Genomic DNA, 6,467 nt, shown 5'->3' on the forward strand with positions numbered 1-6,467 from the left:
GAAAGGAAGATTCAAATGTGGTAATAATTTTTAGAAAAACCATTCAACATATGTTTTGTGTTAGTTCGAACTCATTTTTTGTTGCGCCGTTCTATCGTTTATAACTAAAGAGGGTGTAGATTTATTATATGTTGGGCCTAATAGATGACAAGGTAAGTTCTTGAACAAACTGAAGATAAAAACCTTCTATAAAGTAATGTTTTCGTCAATATAATACACCTAGAATTCCTTTGTATAATGGTGTATGAGGTTAAAGATGTTTCATCGTAGTATTGAAATTTATACGAGTAACTTAAAAATAATTAACATTTGGGTAAATAATCAATTACATTAGTTAAGTACTAATCAAACTTTTAATTTAAAAGTAATTCTATAAAATCCAAGAAATAATATAACACAATATACGAAAATAATATTTCCTATTTACTGTTAATTTTACTACATTTTTCTTTAGAAGCAGACATTTTGAAGTTTTTTGTACCTATCTTAAATAGCTATCTCATTTCACTTAACGTAAAGTGTAGCGGAGTAGTACCGTTAGAGGGAGGAGGAGTTGTAGAGCCAGCGACTGTAATTTACTGTCGACAGTAGGAGGAGCCAGCAGCCATCGCAAAACTTGTATCCCTCCATGACTGCCCCCCTCCTCACGATTCGGCGTTGACGGAATGGGCTCTTTTTTGACGTTGGCGGAATGGAGCTGATTCGGCTCTGGCGGATTGGTATGAATTCGGAGTTCGCGGACAGTTGAAGATTCTACTTTAAATTTTCCTATAGCACCGATAAATTCTATTATTCGTCCGTCAACATCGAAGAGTTTCTACATCAGTCCGTGAGCTCCGAATTTATTCGACTCTATAGGAATCTTTAATTTTCGCCTCTAAAAGACACATGAGTCCGCCAGGACCGAATAACGAGACAGTCCGCCAACTCCGAATCCTCCTAGATTCCGTGAGTGGCGAAAAGTAGAATCGTCCGTGAGCCTCGAATATTTTATGTCTTAGTCCGATAGCTCCGAATAATTTGCTCTCCAGTCCGTGAACGTCGAATCATTCGGAGCTGACGGAAAGTATCGTTTTCGGTCTTGGCGGACGAATTCACTATTCGGCCCTGGCGGATTCGGTCCTCACGGACTCCACCACCATTGAGTATCTTCATAATATAATCTATGGTGATTCTTCTTTACACAATCTTTACAATATGAGTCTTTCTTATCTCTACTATAGTGATCACTATTAAACTCTGAAATTTTTTTAGTTTCTTTACATTTAAGACATTCTTTCTCTTCCAAAGTTAATTTTTCTATTTTATCATACAGCTCTTTATGATACTTCCTATAACAATCTTTACAATTATAAATAATTCCATCTTTTCTACTCTTGTCTTTATAAAATTCTTCAAAACCTTTTAATTCTTTGCACATTGAACATTTCTTTTGGGCCTCCATTTATATAGAAAAAATCTTTGACTTTCTCAATTCATATTCATAAAACTTTCCGGTTATTTCTTCATTATTTAAATCTTTTATACTATAAGTTACAGGATCTGTGTTATTAATTTGATAAATCACAAAGATTTCTCTTGACCAATTGTTCTTATATTTGTTCGAAAATGTTTGTTTTTTACTAACAATTCTTACATGATCATTGACTTTAAATTTAGTTTTCGTGTGAATTTCAGGTGGAACATACTTGAAAACGGTCTCTAATAACTCCTTTTCTGCATCCTTATCTACGTCTTTCGGTTTCATTTTGATTGTGCTGTGAACTGTATCGTTATAATTGTTTACGATTTTTTGAAGAATATCGATCCATTTAAAGTTTTTATTAATCTCAAAAATTACTTTCATTCTCTCATTTTGAGTTCTGTTATATCTCTCTACAATACTTGATTTCTCTTCGTTTTCAGTATGATAAATCTTAATGTTGTATTTCCTCAAAACATCGTTAAATTCTTTATTTTTAAACTCTAAACCCTTATCTGTATGAAGTAGGTTAGGAGGTTTGTGATTGATCCTTATGGCATCTTTTACTATATCTTCGACAGCTTTTGAAACATCCTTGCCGTTTTTTCTTTTGATAGCTCTTGACCAAGCATATTTTGAGAAAGTATCAATAACATTTAACATATACTTAAATCCATCATTTTGATCTGAATAGTTAGACATTATAACTAAATCTGCTGCCCATAAATCGTCAATTCCTAATGTTATAATTTTTCTCTTTTTAAACTTTTTTCGTACTGGTGCATGAATTTCTCGAGCTTCAATCTCTATCTCATCTTTAGTCTTCAATTCTTGCTTAACAGGTTTTGGATTTGGATTCTTTATAAACTTACTCTTGTTTGTCTTACTTTTTTAACATTTTGCAGCAATTCTATACAATCCATTTTGAGTTTGAAACGATTTTTGAATCTATATTTTTCGTTTTCTTTTTACACTTGTGACAGTGAATTTAAATCATCTTCCATTTACATATCAAAGTTTCCAAGTTTATTTAATTCGTCTAATATATCAGATTTTGCTTCATTTTTATAGCCATACGGTACTGTATCGATCTTATTTTCTAGGACAATTCTCTTATCATCTTTAGCGTTCAGTGCCAGCTTGTTTATGGTAACAGTGTACAACTCATGTTTATAACTTTTGATGACTGTCATCTCCCTAAATTCTTCTTTATCTTCGAACAAACATCTCTTCAAGTTTTCGATATTTATTGTTTTTATTTACAAACGCTTCTCTTAATTCCTTTACACCTAACTGGGTTTTTATCTAGATATTTGTACGAGTACATCTTAGACCTTAAACCACAAAAATTCTTCTAAAACTTCGCTATTTAACTCATCTTTGAATTTCCCTATTACCTTCTTATTTTTAGTAGTGAAACAGTCGTGATCTTTTGGAAAATCGCTTGTATCAAAGTCATCTATATTTTCTTTAATAATTTTAAAAGGATCTCGTTTCAATTCTAGAAATAACTGTCTGTATCCATGTAACACAGATTCAAATCTGGATCAAACTTCTTTAATTTGTTGTAATAAAACTCGTACATTAGCAATTTTGAGAGGTCGAGAACTGAAAATCCTATGTAAATCGGTTTGTTAAATTTAACCTTTTTGTTTGTACATGTGACTCGCTATACAGTTGTCGTCAAAGATGTTAAAGCATTTGAAATTTGTTTTCTTAGCTTGTTTTCATTGAAAATTCTTCATTTCCTAGTCTAATATCGCATCTATTTCGCACATTTTCCATACTTTTTCCAAAAACTGAGTTGTTCATCAGCTTATAAAAATCCTTCTCAAAGTCACTTGTAGCTTTGGTCCTCATATTAGTATTTAAAATCAATGTACTCTTTCATAAAAGGCTTCTGATCGAATGCAATAACTCTATTCACATGTTTCAAAATCATACCTTGTTCCAAATAGAACTTCAAATTTCTCGAATGAACAACGTATTCAGTTTTATCCAGTAGAGTTGTGCAAAGTTTGTTTTTAAAATGTTCTGGAGCAAGAGGTAAATCCTTGTGATGTTCGTGTAAATTCGTTGGATATCCAAGATCAACTTCGAGAATATAGCCATAATCTTCGTCGCCAGTGAGTTCCAAAATTGTTTCTTTCCATTCTTCAGTTGTGTAAGTTTTTGGATCCATCCACTTGATATCACTAAACGGCAGTTTTTGCATTAGGCCATACCCATAAAGGTTATTAGCATCAACGTATAACAAATAGTTTTCGGGCTTTGTCTTATCGAAATCTTTCAAATATTTGTTATTTGCTTTCACATATCGTTTAATACACTGAGAAATGCCCCCGCGAATGCCTTTTTCAATCATCAAATACATATTATAATCGTTAATTAGCTGAAGCTCAATTTTCGTTAATTTTAACATTGCGTCCCATGCGAGACTGGGAGCTGTTAGATAGTGTGCCGGATCGAGTTTATAACAATTAAGGCAAATGTTTCTGAAATTTTCGAATATATCAGCAAGCAATAAAACATCTTGGATATTGTACAAATCAGAGTAATTTCCAAGATTTTTCTCTTTTAATTTGTTCCAAAACGCTCAAGTAGTGTTGATAATCTTTCTCTGATATGCTCTCATCTGTCAAAAGTGAATAGAAATCTTGAATTCTCAATTCTTCTGTGTAATCAAGTTTTTCAATACTGTCGATAAAATTCATAGGGAAATATTCCTTTTCCAGATAGAATTTTAAAGATTTCTTCTTCGTCATTTGGCTGTCTTTCTATAATTTCATTCAGTCCATCCTGTATAAAATGATTTGTATGTTTGAAGTCTTCTTTCTTTAAATTTTTCGCTAACTTTTTCTATAGACGAGGCCATGAATCTGAACGTGTCTACAAACGAAAACTTGATGAATTTTCTTGGCTTATCACCTTCGAATTCATAGCCATATCCAGAATTTACAGAATAATTTATATATTTTTCATCGGTGTTTGCAATCAAATCAACATTTCCCATATTGTTTAGTAGCCAATTCTTTTATGTACAAATGAGTATCGTAATTTGACATATTGTGGCAGAAAACGGGAATATTCTGAGGAAATTTCAAATTTAGATTGCAACATGCATGAGCTGCGCCTCGAAACTTGCCGGTTAAATGACAATGATCTCTCACTTTATTATAACTCTTATCTTTCCAACTATCAGGAGTAAAACCATACTGAATTGACCCAACATCATAAGCAGGACCATTCACAGATATGACAAACGTTTGAATTTTGATACGAAATTTCTTCTTCTTCTGTCAATTTCATAGGTTTCATGTTCTTAGAATTATATTTTTTCGCTATGTATTTCGATAATTTATTGAGTTCTTCAAACAATTTTGTCGGGACGTTTTTCAAATCTTCTTCATTTTTGGCACGATAACATATCGGTTTGTACATGCGATTGGTCACATTCGACACTAAATATAGAGTAAAACCATAAGGAATGTGCCTCTGAATCTTGGTTGTAGTCGATCTTTGTGGATTGTTCTTGCATGTCGGAATTTTTTTCTAATATGCTCTCAAAGTCCATATAAATTACGTACGGATGGTTTAAATTTCTTTTGATAATTAGTAAATTTAGTTGTTTGACCTGGAAATGGCATAATTGGCTTACAAACTTAATGATTTTTACAAATTTCTAAGTGATCTGTTAAATCTCCAGATTTGTAAAAATGGCTTAAACATCTTCTACACAAAAATTTTCTTTCTTTATGTTTAGACAACTGCGAAGAAACAAGCTTATTTAAATCGGTTATCAAAAACATAATGAGATTTATCATCTTGTTTAACATACAATAAATCAATGTTTGTTTCAGCGTCATATTTTTCAGAAATTTTGTAACGGAACAATGTTAATATTTTTCATCAAAACTGTAGACATTGATAGACATTGTTGGATACTTATACTTGGAATTGCAGCTTCGTTTTTTCAAATATTTGTATATCTTTCAGAGACATTGGATACTCAAAACCTGAAAATATTTCGTCATTCACAAATTTTTCGTATTGCTTTACACGTTCACAGTCTCTTTCTGGTTTTTCAATAGCACATCTTATTGAGTAAAAAAAAGCAAAAATCATCTCTATTTTTTATATTTATACAAGCTTTTTTTATCTTTGATATTCTTTGGTAAATCGATGTATGATCCTGCATTCATCATTTTCGTGTTTGTTAAGGCTCAAAAACTAGTTGTTTACAACTTTTAAATGTCCATCCGGAACCTTTATTTGGATTATTCGTTTGTTCTCGATGTGTTAATTTATTAAATTGCTTAGTAATAAAGTCGTTTACGTCAAAGATTTCGTCTGCTTTGATAGTAAAATACATTAGACATGTTTGCGGTTCACCATTCACTAAAGTTCGTTCGTATTCACATTCCAAAGAGAGATAGCCCTTCATATTTTTAACATTTTCTTGAAATTTCTCGATTAAACTTTTAATTTCTGACCGCATAATTGAAAGATATTTGTAAATTGACATGGAATTGTCGTTCAAGTTTGTTAAAATGTATTGCTTGAAAAGACCGTGTATTGAGGATAAAACTTCTACATCAATGATATTTTCGGATTTTACTTTAAGAGTTTTATCAATTTCTTCGATCATTTCAGACTTGGTTTTATCGTTAGTACCGATAGCCAACTTTTCAGCTATTGAATGAAGTTTTTCATCATTAAATAGGTCGAGATTTTTCTTTTCAACTTTGAAAATTTCTCTTTAATTCACGTAATTTCTCAATATTAAACATGTTTTCGTGATCGGCAAATTTTATTTTTCTCTAGCCCACTGTCTTAAATAATTTAGTTCATTATTGTAAATTTGCTTGTTTTTTTCATGACTTTTAGAATTATAATGGCGATCATAGTTTTTTCTTAAAATTTCTATTTTGCAGAACGGACATGATATTTTATCGCGCTCCATTTAGATAGAAAAATTTATTTAACTAAATGGTGCTTGTAAACC

This window comes from Homalodisca vitripennis, unplaced genomic scaffold, assembly GCF_021130785.1.
Source record: "Homalodisca vitripennis isolate AUS2020 unplaced genomic scaffold, UT_GWSS_2.1 ScUCBcl_1052;HRSCAF=4182, whole genome shotgun sequence".
Lineage (NCBI taxonomy): Eukaryota > Metazoa > Arthropoda > Insecta > Hemiptera > Cicadellidae > Homalodisca > Homalodisca vitripennis.